We start from the raw sequence: 21,137 nt of genomic DNA, 5'->3' as shown, positions 1-21,137 counted from the left end.
AGCTTTAAAAGATCATTTGCAATGCACACTGAAGCCTATAGCTCTACTGCAGGCATTTTAAAAGGTTGTGGGCATCAGGGTAGAAAAAGAAATTGCTTTAATCTAAATATGGTCTTGCTACAACCGTCTGGGACAAAAATATGAAATTGGATTCTCATACATTCAGTATTTACAACCCTAGTTGCACTCTTTCAAAAGTATATAGGGATTCCATGTTTAAGAATCAAGAATCACAAAAATAATATGTTATGACAAGAAAAAGTCATGGTGAATAGTTTTAATATCTAATGAGATTTGTCTTTAAAGTATTCAATAAATTCTTTATTTAAACCTAAGCTAATTAAAAAGAAAAACCCTTTTAGCAAAGTTTTGGCCTAGATGTACATGAAAGGTTCCCTTAAGAAGTAAATAATAGAACTCACAAACTCAGACGCATATTTTTCTTTTTTAAAAGAAATTTAAATTCTTACAGTGAGCTGCATTCAAATGTAATGAAAACTGGCAACTAATTGTAGTAGAATAAAATGCATGTCAAATTTAATTGTCTTCAGTAATTCAGTTTTATTAATTTGTAATTGAATTAGAGTTTAATATTTGGGAAACTTTTTTTTCCTGTGGAATAATTCTAAACTGATCTGTTCTTATGCAATTTCCTGAGTGGAGACCTTTTTTAAATGTCAAAAAACAGATGATAATAATAATAATAGTAATAATACTTAAGAAGAAATATCATTTCCTATGGCTTGGATAATGGCACCTTAATCGACTTTAAAATCTTATCAAGATAATTGCCATAAACATATTCCTTAAAAAGGAAGTGACTTTTACTTATCTATTTACTTATCCTGCAGTCTAAAGAACACTGGCATTTTATCAGGTGTACTATATAGTATCTGGTTATTTTGAGCTTGTTGAGATTATGCTTTTTTTAAAGTTGTCAAATTTATTTTATTTCCGCAGTTTAAAATATTTATGACATGCTTTAGCTTTTGGTATACAATAAAGTCTTTCTGGTTCACTTATGTATCAGAGGTTTTCACAATGTGTTATGGAGACTAAAATATTTAGATAATGATGATGATAGCCCATGACATTCTACAGACATTATATTAGGTTGGTGCAAAAATAATTGCATTGCAAATGCAATTTTGCATCACAAAACCAAAAAAGGTTTTGCATTGCACTTTGCCATATAATATTGGGATACATTCTTAAATAAATGTGGTTATGGTATATATCATTTTAATACAAATTTCTCACTTTATTTTTTTGCTAATGACATTACTTGCTGTTTATTTTATATTTATGTTATACTAGGGAAATAATGTTAGACAAAAAGCAAATTCAAGCAATTTTCTAATTTTGAGTTCAAATGGGTTGTAAAGCAGCAGAGATGGCTCGCAACATCAACAACACATTTGGCCCAGGAACTAATAACAAAAATACAATGCAGTGGGTTCCAGAAATTTTTCAAAGGCAACTAGAGCCTTGAGGATGAGGAGCACAGTGGCTGGCCATTGGAAATTGATGATGGCTAACTGAGAGCATCATCGAAGCTGATCCTCTTATACAAGAAGATGCTGAAAAACTCAACATTGACTGTTCTATGCTCACTCAGCATTTGAAGCAAATTGGGAAGTGAAAAAGTTCTATAAGTGGGTGCCTCATGAGCTGATCAAACATCAAAAAAAATTTTCATTTTGAAGTGTTATCCTCTCTTATTCTATGCAACAACTATGAATCATTTCTCAATCAGATTGTGATGTGCAATGACAACTGGGTTTTATAAAACAACCAGTGATGACCAGCTCAGAGTTCGGACAGATAAGAAGCTCCAAAGCCAAACTTGTACCTAAAAAAGGTCATGGTTACTGTTTGGTGGTCTGCTGCTGGTCTGATCCACTAGAGCTTTCTGAATTCTGGTGAAACCATTACACGCGACAGGGATGCTAGGCAAATTGATGAGATGCACCAAAACCCGCAATGCCTGTAGTCGGCATTGATCAACAGGATGGGCCTAACGCATCTCCACACCACCACCAAACACACATCGCACAACCAACATTTCAAAAGTTAAAGTATGTAAAGGAAATAAAAAGTGTGATTAAAATATCACCTCACATCTGTCACAATAGCCATCAAAAAAATTACAAACACAATGGAACAAAATAGAAAGCCCAGAGATAAATCCATGCACATATGGACACCTTATCTTTGACAAAGGAGGCAAGAATATACAATGGAGAAAAGACAATCTCTTTAACAAGTGGTGCTGGGAAAACTGGTCAACCACTTGTAAAAGAATGAAAATACAACACTTTTTACACCATAAACAAAAATAAACTCAAAATGGATTAAAGATCTAAATGTAAGACCAGAAACTAAAACTCCTAGAGGAGAATATAGGCAAAACACTCTCCGACAAAAATCACAGCAGGATCCTCTATGACCCACCTCCCAGAATATTGGAAATAAAAGCAAAAATAAACAAATGGGACCTAATTAAAATTAAAAGCTTTTGCACAACAAAGGAAACTATAAGCAAGGTGAAAAGATAGCCTTCAGAATGGAATAGCAAATGAAGCAACTGACAAACAACTAATTTCAAAAAAATATATAAGCAACTCCTGCAGCTCAATTCCAGAAAAATAAATGACCCAATCAAAAAATGGGCCAAAGAACTAAATAGACATTTTTCCAAAGAAGACATACATATGGCTAACAAACACATGAAAAGATGCTCAACATCACTCATTATCAGAGAAATGCAGATCAAAACTACAATGAGGTAGCATTTCACACCAGTCAGAATGGCTTGATCCAAAAGGCTACAGGCAATAAATGCTGGAGAGGGTGTGGAGAAAAGGGAACCCTCTTACACTGTTGGTGGGAATGCAAACTAGTATAACCACTATGGAGAACAGTGTGGAGATTCCTTAAAAAACTGGAAATAGAACTGCCTTATGACCCAGCAATCCCACTGCTGGGCATACACACCGAGGAAACCAGAAGGGAAAGAGACACGTGTACCCCAATGTTCATCGCAGCACTGTTTATAATAGCCAGGACATGGAAGCAACCTAGATGTCCATCAGCAGATGAATGGATAAGAAAGCTGTGGTACATATGCACAGTGGAATATTAGCCATTAAAAAAAATACATTTGAATCGGTTCTAAAGAGGTGGATGAAACTGGAGCCTATTATACAGAGTGAAGTAAGCCAGAAAGAAAAACACCAATACAGTATACTAATGCATATATATGGAATTTAGAAAGATGGTAACGATAACCCTGTATGTGAGACAGCAAAAGAGCCACAGATGTGTAGAACAGTCTTTTGGACTCTGTGGGAGATGGTGAGGGTGGGATGATTTGGGAGAATGGCATTGAAACATGTATAATATCATATGTGAAACAAATCACCAGTTCAGGTTCAATGCATGATACAGGATGCTCGGGGCTGGTGCACTCAGATGACCCAGAGGGATGGTATGGGGAAGGAGGTGGGAGGGGTGTTCAGGATGGGGAACACGTGTACACCTGTGGTGGATTCATGCTGATGTATGGCAAAACCAGTACAATATTGTAAATTAATTAGCCTCCAATTAAAATAAATAAATTTATATTAAAAAAATAAAAATAAAAACAGAAAAGGACATTCAGCTCATTAGGAGGAAATGAGTATTACCAAATGGGTTTCTGATGCTTAAGAATAAATTTATTCTGTTTTTTTTTTTTAAGGAATGGAATATTAAAATGCCAGAAGAGCCAGAGAATTTTTCATGAATCTGTAGACTAATAAAAAAAAAAACTAATCTGTTTAAAAAAAATTACTAACAATAAATGCTAGAGGCAGTGTGGATAAAAGGGAAACCTCTTGCACAGTTGGGTATGTAAATTGATACAGACATGATAGAAGATAGTATGGAGGTTCCTTAAAAGATTAGGAATAAAACCACCATGTGACCCAGCACTTCTAGGAGTATACACTGAGATAAGCAGAGGGATGGTAGGGGGAGGGAGGAGGGAGGAGAGTTTAAGGTTGGGGAACACATGTATACCTGTGGCGGATTCATTTCGATATTTGGCAAAACTAATACAATTTTGTAAAGTTTAAAAATAAAATAAAATTTAAAAAAAAATAGAAAAAGACACATGTAACCTAATGTTCACTGCAGTTCTATTTTCAATAGCTAAGAAGTGGAAGCAACCTAAATATCTATCAACAGGATAAATAAACTGTGGTATACATATACACACACACACACACACACACACACACACATACACACACACACATACACATATATACAATGGAATATTACTCAGCCATAAAAAGGAACACATTTGAGTCAGCTCAAATGAAGTGAATGAACCTAGAGCCTATTATACAGAGTGAAGTAAGCCAGAAAGAGAAAAATATTGTATATTAACACAAATATATAGACCCTAGAAAGATGGTACTGATGAACCTATTTGCAAGCAGAAATGGAGATTCAGACACAGAGAACAGGCTTATGGACACAAGAGAGGGTGGAGGAAGGAGAGTGTGGGATGAATGGAGAGAGTACGATGGAAACATATACACTACCATATGTAAAATAGACAGCCAGTGGGAATTTGCCGTATGACTCAGGGAACTCAAACTGGGGCTCTGTGAAAACCTAGGGTGGTGGGATGGGGTGGGAGGTGGGGGTGGTTCAAGAGGGAGGGGGCATATGCATACCTATGGCTGACTCATGCTGATGTATGGCAGAAACCAACACAATATTGTAAATCAATTTTCCTGCAATTAAACATGTTTGATTATTTTTTTAATTTCAAATTGGGCTATGAAGTTTTGCCTCATCCACCATATTCACCTGACCTCTTGCCAACCAACTACCACTTCTTCAATAATCTTCATAACTTTTTGCAGGCAAAATGCTTCCACAACCAGCAAGAAGAAGAAAATGCTTTCCAAGAGTTCACAGAATCCTGAAGCATGGATTTTTAAGCTACGGGAATAAACAAACTTTTTCCTCATTGGCAAAAACGTATTGATGATAATAATTTCTATTTTGATTAACGAAGATGTCTTTGAGCCTAGTTATAATGATTTAAAATTCATGGTCCAAAATCACAATTACTTTTTCACCAACTTAATCGCACTGAGCACTTTATCACCGCCCACCTGTACAGAGGGAAGTGCGATTCCTGCAGTTCCCAAGTGGGAAGAAAGTATAATGGAAGTAATCAGGTTATCTAAGCATTCTAGTATTAATAGGTCTTTTATAAACACTTTCAGTAAATAAATCTATTCTGTAAATTCAGTAACATATTCTGTGAATTCATTGATTCAGTGTACGGATTATATTGGTTTCTGAACTTTTAATATGAATGTTGTTGAAGCAGATAAGGTAAATACTACTTCCTTGTCATTTTTTTTCCCAAATGATTTGTGTGTGTGTGTGTGTGATACTGAAGTTGGCATTTATTTAATCAGTAAGGCTACTGGTCCTGCCATTTTAGGGCACAGGTGAGAAAGCATACATAAGATAATTTCGGGAGGTACGTCCTTGATGCTAGCCACAAAGGGTCTCCTTTGGTTAGGTTACAACTTTCTTAATGAGAAAAGATGACTCACTCTTTCCTATCCTTTTATTTTTCTGCCTTTTGGCATAGCACTGTTATAACAAATACTCCCCCCATATTCTTTGGGGTTCTAATATCCATCTCCATATAATATTAGTGAGCTTTTGTGGATACTGGGTTATTAATGATTGTTTTAAGGCTTGAGGAATAAATCCTGATATGGAGAGTTGTTGTTCAGTTGCTAAGTCATGCCCAACTCTTTGTGACCCCATGAACTGCAGTACAGCAGGCTTCCCTGTCCTTCATTATCTCCTGGAGTTTGCTCAAACTCATGCCCTTTGAGTCATTCATGTCATCCAACCATCTCATCCTCAGTTACCTCTTTGTTCTCTTGCCCTCTATCTTTCCCATCATCGGGGTCTATATTATTGCTGATGACTGATTGACCTTCCATTAGAAACCAGTGGCCTTTATGATACGAATCTGAGAATCACAGGGAAGCCACACACCTAACTAAAACACACCCATTTCTCCTGCTTAAATTGTGAAATTGCAGAACAAGACCATTCCTATTAATCATGTACATTTGAAAAGCTTTAAAATTGAAACATCTCTGGTAACACACTTCTTCTCAATTTATATTCAATGTTAGTATGTGAAATCATGGGAAAAGAGACAAGGAAAGCCAAATGACACCAATTTCACAATATTAAAGAATGGAGGGTAAAGAAGGAATAAAAAGATTGAAATCAATCTATGTCTTTAAAATATGAAAAATACGGTAAGCAGATGAGACATCCGCTATTTCTTTTTTTACTGTGCTTTGAGTTTAGGACAACTGGTTGATTTTCTGCAGTTGTTAAATAACTTGCCTTTTTAAATGATAAATCCCTTTAGGCTTCCTTTTCCTTGATCAGACCTTTAGCACAACCTTGACAGCCAGTTGAGAACACTGGTTTGAAATTCTACTCTTCTACAGGCAGTAACCCAGTTACTAGATTGATGTGTGGAAATGTATAGATTGGAAACTATTAAAATTTGTCATTGGCCTAATGTTGAGTGGCTGATCAAAGTCAACAAGGGAGAAAAATACATCTCTGAATGAAAGGAGAACATTTTAAAAATATAAGACATATCTTGCAAATATTTACAACACAGCATTGTAATAATCTGCTTTTCCCCCTTCTTTCCTCTTTTCTTCGTCCCTCCCATTATCTCTCACTTTCTGTCTCCTTTGTGTACAGAGTCACTCAGTCCTGTCCGACTCGTTTAGACCCAGTGGACTGTATTCTACTAGGCTCCTCTGACCATGGAATTCTCCAGGTAAGAAAACTGGAGGGGGTAGCCTTTCCCTTCTCCAGAGGATCTTCCCAACCCAGGGATCAAATCTGGGTCTCCTGTATTGCAGGTGGATTCTTTACCATCTGAGCCACCAGGGAAGCCCTCCTTTGTTTTTCTGCAAAAACAATGTCACAGCGTACTGTAATTTCCTTTCACAGAAGCAATAGGGAACTATTAAATGGCAACTCAAAACAGCTGAGAAGTTGTTTCCATTGAGGTTTGTTGATTTTTTTTTTTTTCCCTTGCTGACAGGAACATGCCAAGAGAAGGTATCAAAATAATCTAGGCAGCAGACACTGATCTGCTATTCTGATGGTTAATTAGTGGATTGGGTAACGACAGGAAGTGTGTAATTATTATGATATATAAAAATTAAGCTTCTTATTATGTTCCTTACCTATTATTTAAGCTACAGCACGTGGCTCTAATGAGTGCAATGTGTAGAGAGCTACATTTCTAAGCATAATAAATAGGAATCAAATGCAGTTGTTATTGACTTTTCACAGAGTTGTGCTGAGAACATGTGTTTAGCTGGTGAAGCTCTGCTGAGTGTTTTTTGTTTGGGGGCACTATAGCTTCCATTATTAGGTTTTAGATTATAGCTCACTTTGAATTTAAACTGTTGAGAATAATAATGGCTACTGCCATCAAGATAATCTACAAGTGACAGTAATTTTAATGCTCCTCTTCCTGGTTACAGTTTGCATTAGAGTTCCCGGCAATGTAGTTAAGAGTGTAATCTCTGATTTTCTTTTTATTTATGTTCTTGGAAAAACGTTGAATGTTTAGAGGACTTATACGGCATTCCTAGTTATGTAGTGAGCTTATTTCTATAATTTAGAGCTAAAGAGAAAAAAAAAATTATCCTTTCCCTTTCCCTACTCCACCCAGAGTTTTTTACTTCTTGTTCAAAGATAAATAATGGAATGTTTGAGCCACCCCATGATATTATAGTAGTAAATGTTTCTATCTTAAAACAAAAAAGAATTCCCTCTTTTAAACAAATTGTCTGTAGGACACCTAGGTCTTCCCCGGTGGTACGAGTGGTAAAGAACCTGCCTGCCAATGCAGGAGACTTAAGAGACCCAGGTTCAACCCTTGGATCAGCAAGGTCCCAGGCAGGAGGGCATGGCAACCCACACCAGTATTCTTACCTGGAGAATCCCACAGACAGAGAAGCCTGGTAGGTTCTGGTCCCTAGGGTTGCAAAGAATTGCACATGACTAAAGCGATTATGTATGTATGTATGAATAAATGTATGTACAGGAGATCTAGGAGGCAATTTCTTTTGATCTGAAAATTTAGGAATCTCGTGCTTCGTCCCTATGAGTAAATAAAATATGTTTGGAGAATGAAAATCGCTGCTTTCCTCCCGCCTCTCCTAGCCATTATTAATGATGTTGGAATCAGGAAATATCTGATTTCAGTACTTTGTTGGCTAAAACAAGTGGTTTGTTAGAATATGAGACATTTTATGCCCAATACATTTGCAAATTAAATAAACATGAAAACATGGTTTAAAAAGATTATAAAGGAAAGTGGCTTTTTAAAAGTTCCAATTTTAACAAAACAAATCCCTACTAATTGTATCATTTGAGTCACTGGTGAAGCCAGTAGTGTAGGTGATGATTCAGAAGCTTCATAAAGTGAATATTCAAAGTAAGCACAATTGGACTTTGGCCTGTAGTTAGAAGAAGATTAACTCCCTGAAGAGAAATAGAGAGAGAAAAGAAATGATGGGCCTGGTTTGACCAAAAATATTAAGGATGGAAGATGAAAGGACAATCTTAGGAGATATCTAGTACTAAAGTATTCTAAATAGGCCATCACCATCTCACTTTGTGTGTGTGTGTGTGTATATATATATATATTTTTTAATTTAGCTGCCTTTTTAAAAATACAAAATCATCCATGGTCATTTGGCAGGAACACAGGTGTAGAGAGATAGCACTTCATTTACTGGAGCTGAAAGTAAAGAAGAGCTTTGAAATACAGGCAGCTTAACTATGCACTGCTAATAATTTTTAGCATTTTCTGAATTTTTAGACACTCTCCTCTCATGGCCTCATTTCCTCCCATCTTAATACATATGTAAGTATATATGGTTATATAAGTTATATATATATATATATATATGCATCACTGATATAATGTATATACTATATATTATAGTCATGTATAATATATACATGAATATTATATGTTAATGAAATACATATGCCCTTACATATAGTTATATATGCATTATATATACAATATATATTAAGATTAACATAGCTTCAAAATCTTATCTCATTATACATGGAGTATTTCAGCTTGTATTTGTTTTAGAGTATTTTAAATGTTAATAGTGTTAAATTTCCATATAAAATGATTTAATGCTGTTGACATTTAACAATGTTTTCTAACATGAAATTTAGTCAGAATACTGGATTCCAAGTCAAATTTGTTTCTTAATGTGATTTTGTAAGTATACAAGCATTCTTATAAGTCTATTTAAAATATATTACAACTTCATAAAAGAATAAAATAAAGATAATTTTAAAATTTAAATAAATTATGAGCACATGCATGCATGTATTGAGAGAGAAGGATGAAATACAGAAAAAGGCTAAAAGAAAGTACGAGTGAAAAGGGAAAAAAGTTCAGCTTATAAAACCTATTACTGAGAGAAGAATCATAATCAATTTTTTAAACTTAAAAACAGTTTGAGTTTTAAGGTATGACAAATGTTTCTTATGTACTTATTATCTCTAACACATAAGATCAATTTTTGACTTGCATGAGTAATTTGAATGATCTGCTTGAGGGACAGTTTGACTAATAGAGAGAAAGTGTTCTGAAACTTAATTTTAAAAAATTCAATGAGCTCTCTGAAGTTGTTAATGGGCCATGACAAAACATGGTTGAGAATCTGAAAATATGTACTGGTTTTGCTCACTGATTCCTAGTAAAGAGAAGCTTTAGAATATTTTAAAGGATTTTATAATGGAAAATTTTAATTAAAACCTAACACAAATCACTTTTGGTAAAGTTGAGTTCATTTAAAATGTAAATGAATACAAAATGTCCCCAGATACTTTAAGCTATAAATAACAAATGACTTCTCATAAATGAATAATTTATATGTATATAAACATTTCTTTTAAACATGCTTTTCTGGTTACTTCTAGCTGACTTAAAAATCTAGACAAATATATGTGATGTTAGAGCAATTAGCAAAAAAAGTAAAATCAATTTAGCTATTTTGAGAACATAATAAATTTGTTACTTTAAATACTTTAAAAGTCAACCTACAGATTATATCTTGAGCATGTTAAGCAATCATAAATAATCTCTCATGATAAAAAGATACAGATATTTGATCTCTTTCAACGGAAAGCATAACAATACATCAATACAGTAACATAATTAAGTTTTCAGATTTAGTGCTACAGTAGTTTTCTGTGTTATCCAAAGTTCACAGGATTTACTAAGTCTTAGACCAAGACATCTTAATAGGATTCTGGCCAGAAATCTATGTTACTTAAACATGTATTTCGTTTGACAGTGAAAAAGATATATAATAAAGCTAGATGTGTGGATTCTATGTCAAATACACTTAACCTAATTAATGCCCACCATGTGCACAGACCAATGGCCTGGATGCTACATATCTCTTTTTTCTCCACTTAACCAAGGTCATAATCACCTTTTAAAACTAATCTTAAATATTACATTTCCACAAGCATTATTTAATGGCCCAAAGTTTATTAAACACATTTTCTGGGCTTTCTTGGCACTCTGTCCACCTTTTGCATAACATTTGCACAATGATTTAATTTGTTTGACTTTAGTATCTGTCTCCTCACTTGACAGTTAAGCCCACTGATAGGAAAATAATCTAATACACAAACTTAGCAAATGTATAAATGGGTGATCAAATGAAATAATATCTCATGACATTAGGAGAACCATTCATTCTGTCTTCTGAAAATTGTCTCCCTCAGAATTCTGAGTCACATAAGAAAGTCAATAATTGTGATGTTCGTCCTAAGAGATCAAAGTTTGTGCCTCTGAGCCACCACTAATTTAAATACATAGAGGCTAGTTCTGATTGCCTAATGTTTTGAGCCAGTATTTACCTACATCTTCTAACGTACAGTTGTGGTGGTTTATCACTAAGTCGTGTCCAACTCTTGCGACCCCACGGACTGCAGCCTGCCAGGCTCCTCTGCCCTTTGGATTTTCCAGGCAAGAATACTGGAGTGGATTACCATTTCTTTCTCCAGGAGATCTTCCCAAACCAGAAATCAAACCTGGGTCTCCTGCATTGCAGGCAGATTCTTTACTGACTAAGCTATGAGGGAAGCCCTAATGTACAGCGGTATGTATGATTTATATATATAGAAATATGTGGCCCCATGATTCTATGTGTTGGCTGGGAAGTTTTATCCTTTGGTTTTGTCTAGATTCACTCAGGTGAACATATCTGACAGTTAATACTGCCTGCTGGCTAGGGCACCTGTGTCTCCTCCACAGGGTCTCTTAGGTCCTATAGGCTCAGCTGCTTTTCTTACATAGAGGTCTCAACAGAGCACTATAGGAACTCAGTGTTGTCCCTATATCCCATGCAGCTGGTCAGAGAAATTCCCAACACAAGCCTAGATTTAAAGGGTGGAGATAACAGATATCATGTCTTTATGAGAGAAGCCATAAAATGTGGCTATGCTTTCAATCCACTACAGGATTCTAGTAGTCACTTAGTGGTTTCCAATACCTGATGTCACATTCATTCTCTTAAGTTTGGCTGCTACAAATGCAGAGAGTAGAACCCTATCATTTGCTGTCACTGTGCTTACTTTTCCCCATGAAGTTTCCCTTATTGACTTCCAAGAATAATTTGTCATGACCAAGTCACATTCTGCTACTTTCATAAGTCTGGTTATTCTACTACCCATAGAAAAATGAAGCTACGTCAAAACAGTTACGAGTATTTTCAATGAGTAAAACAATGTATTTCTAAACACTGTCTCATATGATTATGAGAAAATGAAAAAAAATATCCAAAATAATAGCATAGAACATTTGGAATAGGATGCCAATAGGGTTTTTTTTTTTTTTTTCCTCCTTTTTGTCTCATGATTTCCCCTAAGAACGAAAAGTAAAGAAAACAGGACCTATTATTCTTGGACCATTATTCTAAAGACAGCTCCGAGGGATTGCCAGATGATTCTTCTAAATTTATTAATACTAGGACATTGCCAATCCTGTTCTCCTCATACTCAGTAACCAAGCCACTCTATAAAAGAAACGTGAGGCAGCCATTCACTAAAGTGGAGGTACTCAGGAGCACTGTTTTGTGGACCAGGTAGCTAGTGCTCTTTATCAGGAAAGCACATTTAGCAGAGGGTAGGGGGGAGTAAGAAGGAGGCTCTAAAAGAACCAAAAGGTGAGGCTAGGCCCAGCTAGAAGAGATTGCCTGGGCACTTTGAGCTTTCCATAGAGTTGACAAGCAGAGGCATATTTCTGGGCTCCCACTGGATGGGAGCTCAGTGGAAGAATTATTGAGAACTTGGAGTGTATGTGAGTGCTAAGACTGACACCTTTTCGCCTAAAAAATTCTGGAAGTCCAGGGTTGCCTGGTGTGGTTATTAAAGGGAAGGGAAAGTGAAAAAGTAGCAAAAGGGGAACAGCCTGCACTCCCACTACGTGATTTCCCCTTGGGCTAGGTGGATGGTTTGAAAGGAAACCAAGATTGAGCCAACTTAAAACTACTCCACTCAAAAGAGTAATTTTTTCTTTCTTTCTTTTTTTTTTAAGAGTAAAGGAACTTCTACAGTAGGAGGCTCTGGGTACATTGCTGAGAGCAGTACAGAAGGAGGTTGAAAAAGGTTAGAAAATTTCACAAATCAAGACCCACAGGAATTTGATGGGCCCATAGAAGTAGCTTACATGAGGAATGGCATTGGAACATCTACCATAAAGGGGGCATCCATGGCCATATTTTAGCAGTATGAGTGTTATACACATCTTGCTTGGTACTGAACTTAGTTTCTCTATTTCAATAGAATCTCAATTTCCTGACTTTTCAATGTTTATGCTGCTTAACACCTGCTGTATTTTTAAAGAAATGGCCACTAACACATTTTACTAAGACATAACTTAGGGCGAGTCTGTCTCCTAGTTAAAGAAAATAACTTGACACTACCGAACTGAATAAACAGAACAATATGGCCGCTCCCATATGAGGGTCAAAGGTTATAATTTTATTCTTCTCTTTTATGTTGAAAGTCAATACCTTTACAAGGAGTTACTACAGATACAACAGCATAAATCTAAACACTGGGCCATAGCCTGGTGATAAAAATAGATTATGACATTTACAGAATAAAATTTCTCCAGCTTTTCACTCAAAAGTGTACTCCATCTTTAGATGGATTATGCAAGCAAGCACAGTTCCAGTAATAACCAACCTCCCTTCCAGGAGCCATTTCAGAAAGCATGAACGATATTATCTCCCATCGTCAGGGTGATCCAGGACAACAGATAGAGATGTAAATTTGGAATTACTGTGGACCTTTTCTATAGTTAGTTTCCCCCCTTTTCTTCCTCTTCTTGCTTATCTCTCATGCCCACACTGTGTCATGTGTGATTCATCCCTCAGTTGTCCCCTTCCTTAATGCTGCTTTTTAGATGCCCAGATAAGCGCTGTGAGCAACCTTACTCCCTTCTCTTTGTCCACACACCAAATTCTCTATTATACCATTCAGTGTTGCCCCACCTACCATGAAATCTCAGACCCTCTGCTCCTGGCATGGACTTAGGCATTTTAATGCTCATGACAATACACTATGCTTGATAAGCTCACACTTAAAGAAGCACAAATAATGGTCTATTCAGAGGTAAACACATAAAGTATTTCGATACCCCCAGGGACCATTTACTGCATTTTAACAACATATCTGCCTGTCAAAGCAGGAGACCTGGGTTTGATCCTTGGGTCAGGAAGATCCTCTGGAGAAGAAAATGGCAACCCACTGCAGTAGTCTTGCCTGGGAAATCCCATGGACAGAGGAGCCTGATGGGCTACAGTTGATAGGGTCCTAAAATAATCGGATAAGACTTAGCGATTAAAGAAAAACAATGTATAAGGATTCCCATAATTTTTTTCCTGTTTCAAGATGTTTTTACATATTCATTGAGATATAATTGACAAACAATAATTACAAAAATTTCTAATTTTATCACCAAGTAAAGAAATACACAGCCACAGGGTTTTTCTGTAAAAAAAAACAGATTCACAAGTGGCAGACTGGCCCTCATGGTAGAGGAGCTCTGACCCTGGACTCCAGCTCTCAAGAGCTGAGTGTTCACGTCCTGACTTGATTCATAAAAGTTAAGAGTAAGAGTCTGCCTTGAGGGAGCTTGCATTTCTAATTTAATGGGTGATAAAAGAGAGAAGAGCTGGAGATACTAAATTTTATTGTAGGACAGTTGCTACTATGTGTATTTAATCCACAGAATTTTTAATTCAAATGGATCTTGGAGGTCACTGAGTCCAACCCTCTTAAGTGTATGACTCCTTGTAACAAAATTACTAGACAGTGGTAATTTGATCCTGCTTGACTAACTCTGCTAATATAACTAACTAAATTTTTGAGGAAGCTTGTTCAATAATTAAAGCTTTGTAACTATTCAGAATCCTTTATATGAGATCAGTCTACTTCAGTGTAACTTTTACTCAGTTCTCTCTCTCTCCATGCCCCTCACACACTCACCTCTTACTCATAGACCTTCAAAAGGTTGTTATGGTCTTTGTAATTAACTAAGTCACTCTCTGCATTAGAAAATGACTAACTTTCCAAGCAATGGCAGCAATGGCAATATAAAATATGGTCAGCAATTGGCACTGTGCATGACTTGTTACCTGCTGTGTGCTGTGCTTAGTCACTCAGCCTGTCTGACTCTTTTCGACCCCATGGACTGTAGCCCGCCAGGCTCCTCTGTCCGTTGAAATTCTCCAGGCAAAAATACTGGAGTGGGTTGCCATGCCCTCCTCAAAGGGTTCTTCCCAACCCAGGGATCGAACCCAGGTCTTCAGCATTGCAGGTGGATTCTTCACCATCTGTGTCATCAGGGAAGCCCAAGAATACTAGAGTGGATAGCCTATCCCTTCTCCAGGGGATCTTCTCAACCCAGGAATCAAATTGGGGTCTCCCGCATTACAGGCTGATACTTTACCAGCTGGGCAATCAGGGAAGCCCTGGCTTGTTACATATAATACCTAAAATCTCATTGTACCAGTTAAAGAAACTAAAGTACAGAGAAGCCAACAACCTGCTCAGGATCACACATAACACAACTCAATGTTGGTTTCAAGATTTAATTCCAGGTATTCTCCTCTGGTGGCTCAGACGGTAAAGCGTCTGCCTGCAGTGCGGGAGACCCGAGTTCAATCCTTGGGTTGGGAAGATCCCCTGGAGAAGGAAATGGCGACCCACTCCAGTACTCTTGCCTGAAAATGTCCATGGACTGAGGAGCCTGGTAGGCTATAGTCCATGGGGTCACAAAGAGTCGGACATGATTGAATGACTTCACTCACTCATTCTATCTCCATGGCAAGTACTCTCAACTACTTCATCTTGCTGACAGAAAAAAAAAAAAAAAAAAAAAAAATATATATATATATATATATTAATTAAGACTTTTTATTTCCTTGAAAATTAACTCAAAATTCAAAAATTGGGAAAAGAAAATTAAAATAAAAATGAAAAATGAGTCCATAATAAATGATTAGGGAAATACAACTAGTATACGAGACAGCAAAAGAGACACTGATGTATAGAACAGTCTTTTGGACTCAGTGGGAGAGGGAGAGGGTGGGATGATTTGGGAGAATGGCATTGAAACATGTATAATATCATATATGAAACGAGTCGCCAGTCCAGGTTTGATGCACGATACTGGATGCTTGGGGCTGGTGCACTGGGACAACCCAGAGGGATGGTATGGGGAGGGAGAAGGGAGGAGGGTTCAAGATGGGGAACACATGTATACCTGTGGTGGATTCATTTTGATATATGGCAAAACCAATACAATATTGTAAAGTTAAAAAATAAAATTAAATTAAAAAAATTAAAATTAAAAAAATAAAATTAATCGGTACACATGCTACTCCACAATGGAATAATATTAATGAAATATTGTTGTTGTTGTTGAATTGCTATGTCCTGTCCAAGTTTTTACGACCCCATAGACTGTAGCCTGCCAGGCTCTTCTGTCCAGGGAATTTCCCAGGTAAGAATACTGGAGTAGGTTACCATTTCCTTCTCCAGGGGATCATCCAGACCCAGTGATCAAACCAGCATCTCCTGTACTGGCAAGCAGATTCTTCATCACGGAGCCAGCCACCAGGGAAGACTCTTCCCCCAAATATGCTGAACTCAAAAAGAGAAGAATGAAATTTGGGTAACGATCAATCCAGCCAAAGGGTAAGTTACCACATTTTTTTTTCCACAAGGAAAAGAAAAGGTTACATTATCTCAAAACAGCAACTTCCTTATATTGGGATACTGGTTACAATTCAATTCTGATACATACATATTTCTTGAAAGTGAAAGTCACACAGTTGTGTCTGACTCTTTGTGACCCTATGGACTATAAACTCCATGGAATTCTCCAGGCCAGAATACTGGAGTGGGTAGCCTTTCCTTCTCCAGGGGATCTTCCCAACCCAGGGATGGAACCCAGGTCTCCTGCATTGTAGGCAGATTCTTTACCCGCTGAGCCACAAGGGAAACCCAATGTATTCTGACCACTGATAAGCAACTTACATGAAATTATTGTCTAATCAATGTTTCACTATAAAGCTACTATTTTAACCAATTAAAAAAAAAAACCACAAAACTCCATTATGGTGACATTTCCAGAAGTATTAACTTAGCAACAAGTCATCTTTATGTCATTTATCAAACTGAAAGGAAGAAGATAGTACATCCCAATTTTTACTTATTTAAAAGAGATTTAATTCAATAATTTGACTCCTATTTGAAAACCACATTTTCCTCCTCAGCACTGGACAGCACTGAGGTGAAAACAGTGTTCATGATCCTTGACTTTCTTTTAAAGGAAAGCATTATGGAATTTCAGCAGTGAACATTATCCAGTTCCTACTCAAATGCTGTCTCCAGGAATATGTGAAAGTATTCTGTAAAAGGCAAGAAGAAATTCCAGTCTTGAACATTTCACTCCAACAACTTGGTCAGACCAGCTGCCCCATCATTGAGTAGAATGCTCACCAGTACCCTTGTCACTGCTATTGCTAAATCTTATGTCCTGTGTTGTATCCAAATAAATGCACAGAAGACATTTGTATAGATAAATTAGTGTTAAGAATTAAAAACTCTCATCACTACTTTTTAACGTATTCTTAATAAACTCAGTAGCTTCTGAATCAATTTCACTTCCGGAAGCAAAATATACACAAACATCAATCAGCTTATGTAGAAACCTACCAAAATTGAAACAAAAATTACATAGATTTGACAAATGAGATTAGCTTAATTAGCTATTGACTTTAAGCCTTAGCAACCTTCTCAGCAGGCTTCCTCATCTGAATCACAGAACATGGGTCATTTTCTCAACTTAGAATTCATTATATACTGTGTAATGAGACCAGTGTCTTCTGAAACTGCCACTAGAAGAAACTAGGATATTCTTAAAAGATACTCTTTGATCATCTTTGCTATATGCAGATGAGTTAAAATTTTCACTTTAAGGGTTAACAATAAAATTAAACTAGGTGTCAACCTAACAGCAGTTTTTGTCTGGGAAGATGAAATGTTATTTTTCTTTTTTTTTTTCTATTATGCTTTCATTTTTCTGAAAGTCTTGTAAAATAACATTTGTATAATTATCCCCGTATAGAATGAATGGTCTCTGGGTCCATGAAATATATGTAAAACTGCTTATGCCAAACCACAAACATAGGTGATAGCCTAAAACTGGGTTTTTAAAATAACAAGAATAGAGTATATGCCAGATTTTTCCCCTGATAAATAATCTTAGCCATTATTTCTTGACAATCAATCACTAATTATGTTAGTAGCACTTCTCCTGGTGACTAAATCTTACTCAATGTATAAAATTAATGTCTCTAGAAGCTGCATTAGAATTTTCATGTGGTCATGTCACTGATAATTAAGAGGAAGTTAACAGCTTACTACATGAGGATACCACCTGGTAATTCTATCAGCCAAAAATACTGCATTTTAAAAATTTTTCATTATCCTCCTTATCTCCTATCCTAATTCCATCAGTAACATCAACATTCTAAAACACCCACTGGTTCCAAACACTGGAACCTTCTTTGCTTATTCTCTTTCACTTGTATTTCTAACCACAGTGTCTGACACGGAGTTCCTCACCAAGCCTTTTTCAGTTATGCTTACACTGGTAACTCTCATCAGTGCCCTCTCATCACTATTCTCAATGCGGTTAACTCACTCCAATTATTTCTAGACTATTCTAATAACTGTCTCATGTTCTTTCTGCCCAATCAGCCAACCCTCTGTTCAAAAACTACTGAAAGAAAGCACCAACTGCCCTCTATTGTAGACAGGAATGATACTGATAATTAAACTCTGAAATGAAGATTACTCTGTGAAGTTTCTACATTTTTCTGAATGCAAATAATTTAATTGCCTATTATAGCAATTTGTTGTTTTATCTCTTCAGCTTATTATTAAAATACCTATTAGGTTTTTTTTTTTCTAATTTGTTTATAATCATTCATGAATTATATTTCCTTTATATTTCCCTAAATTTGGTTTGATAGATGAGTAAAGACATGAAATCACCACAGATCTATGGTGAACTCTTCATGTTAAAAACAGGGAGTAATAGTACCTATCTCACAGTATAATTGTAAGGATTAAATGAGCTAATATATATAAACTGCTAAAACAGTGCATGTCACAGATCCTTTCTCAGGATAACATAAAAATAAGATAATATTACAAAATATTTGTTAGGGTCTATGTATCATTTACTTGAGCCATAGCTGGCACTTACTTTCTGCCTGTCCCTTTGCACTCAGTCCTCTAATCTTCAGTCTCAGAGTTATTTTCAAATGATTCTTTGTGATTCCATTCTACTTGCAACCTGATTTACAAGTCCCACGTCTGTAGAAAATGCCATGATATTTCAATTTGTTCCACTTAATGAATTTGTTGCACACTAGGAAACCTATACCAATCATTCTTTTATGATATAAATTTGCATAGAACGGAGATGTCCATGTCAGTCTTTTGAAGGTTGTGGGCTTCACCCTGTTTATTAATGGAACAATGTCAATAAATAAATTTTAAAGCAGTATTATCTCTGTCCTTTTGTCCCTTGTTGTTGTTTGTAGAATTTTAAATGCATACTATGTAAGCTGAAAGAAAAAATATATCATAGGGAAATGAGGTTTTTCAGTAAATACATACACTACTTTTAGAACTCACCAACATTAAGTATCTTGCTCATATCAGCCAGAAATACTTATTTGATAACTTCCTTACATTTAGGTAAGTGTACTAGTAGCAACCAACCAGTCCATTCTGAAGGAGATTAGCCCTGGGTGTTCTTTGGAAGGAATGATGCTGAAGCTGAGACTCCAGTACTTTGGCCACCTCATGCGAAGAGTCGACTCATTGGAAAAGACTCTGATGCTGGGAGGGATTGGGGACAGGAGGAGAAGGGGACGACAGAGGATGAGATGGCTGGATGGCATCACTGACTCGATGGACGTGAGTCTGAGTGAACTCTGGGAGTTGGTGATGGACAGGGAGGCCTGGCGTGCTGCGATTCACGGGGTCGCAAAGAGTCAGACACGACTGAGCGACTGAACTGAACTGAACTAAACTGAACTAGTAGCATAGACTGGTTAGGAGAACAGAGTTATTCTGTATTTATAAGCTTACTAGACGCCATGCTGTCAGCTTCTACAACCATTTTATTTTATCTCATAACATGACTCAGAGTTGATATTTATATTGCCAATGTAATGAAGAGGAATGTGATAGTTGGAGAAATTTTATGACCCTCCTGAGGTAGTATGTTCAGGATCTGAGATTGATTCTTCTGCCTACAGAATTAAGTTCCTTCCAAAACATCAAAACAATTGGATTTATTGAAGATTTCAAAATAAGGGACATTATTATCAAAGAACCAGTTTCCTTATAACCCTTCCTCACTACATGCATTTGCCCATTCATATCCTTTGTCTAATTATCTTAATAGAATTTTAGATTTTTACTGTATATTGACATGCCTTTCTACTTGGAAACAGTTGACAAAATAACATCTACATCAGAAATTCACAATGCAATTGAAAACCCTAAAGCCTAATATAATGAGATTTACATGGCAATGGCACCCCACTCCAGTACTCTTGCCTGGAAAATCCCATGGATGGAGGAGCCTGGTAGGCTGCAGTCCATGGGGTCGCGAAGAGTCGGACATGACTGAACGACTTCACTTTCACTTTTCACTTTCATGCATTGGAGAAGGAAATGGCAACCCACTCCAGTGTTCTTGCCTGAAGAATCCCAGGGATGGGGGAGCCTGGTGGGCTGCCCTCTATGGGGTCACACAGAGTCGGACATGACTGAAGTGACTTAGCAGCAGCAGCAGAGAAGCGAACCTTTCATAGGGTATGACTTTAGAAGTAAACAAAGGTCATCTGATATTTCATAATTAAAATTTAACTTTATACTTTCATCAACATCAAAATGAAACTCTCCCTGTATTTGGCAAATATTTAAAGAATTTTTAATTTTTACATTAATATAAATTCAGAGTAGACTCTGATAAGAGGCTGAAGGGTAAAAGCCCAAGGAAACAGGACATTTGAAGACTAAGAAGGCTAAGGTTGTGCCTTGGATAGAGAAGTTAACCAAAATGGCTACTCAAGAAACCCAAATGAATGCCACCACTTAAGACAGCCTCCTACAGAAAAGAATGGAAACTAAGTGATGACTAGATGATAAATGTCACATTTCTATGATTCTAAGAAATCTCCATTGAATAACAACCTTTCAGAAGTGATGTGCCACAACTGTGAAAATGTTAAAATAGGCAACTCAGTGGTGGAGTGGAGAGAAGCCCTATTTTTAAAATATGTCACTGTCTTAAAAAGGATCATGGTAGACAGTGTGAAACTCAGGTTAAAACTCTTTTTTCCTGGCCCTTTTAA

The 21,137-nt window shown here is 36.5% G+C and overlaps 1 pseudogene; it reads left to right on the top strand.

Annotated features, from left to right (window-relative positions):
• The first annotated feature begins 1,983 nt into the window (after window positions 1-1,983).
• Window positions 1,984-21,137, top strand: part of LOC113894937 — a 172,795-nt pseudogene continuing 153,641 nt past the window's right edge.

Source organism: Bos indicus x Bos taurus, chromosome 7 (genome assembly GCF_003369695.1).
Source record: "Bos indicus x Bos taurus breed Angus x Brahman F1 hybrid chromosome 7, Bos_hybrid_MaternalHap_v2.0, whole genome shotgun sequence".
Lineage (NCBI taxonomy): Eukaryota > Metazoa > Chordata > Mammalia > Artiodactyla > Bovidae > Bos > Bos indicus x Bos taurus.
This window is presented reverse-complemented; position numbering and strand designations above follow the sequence as displayed.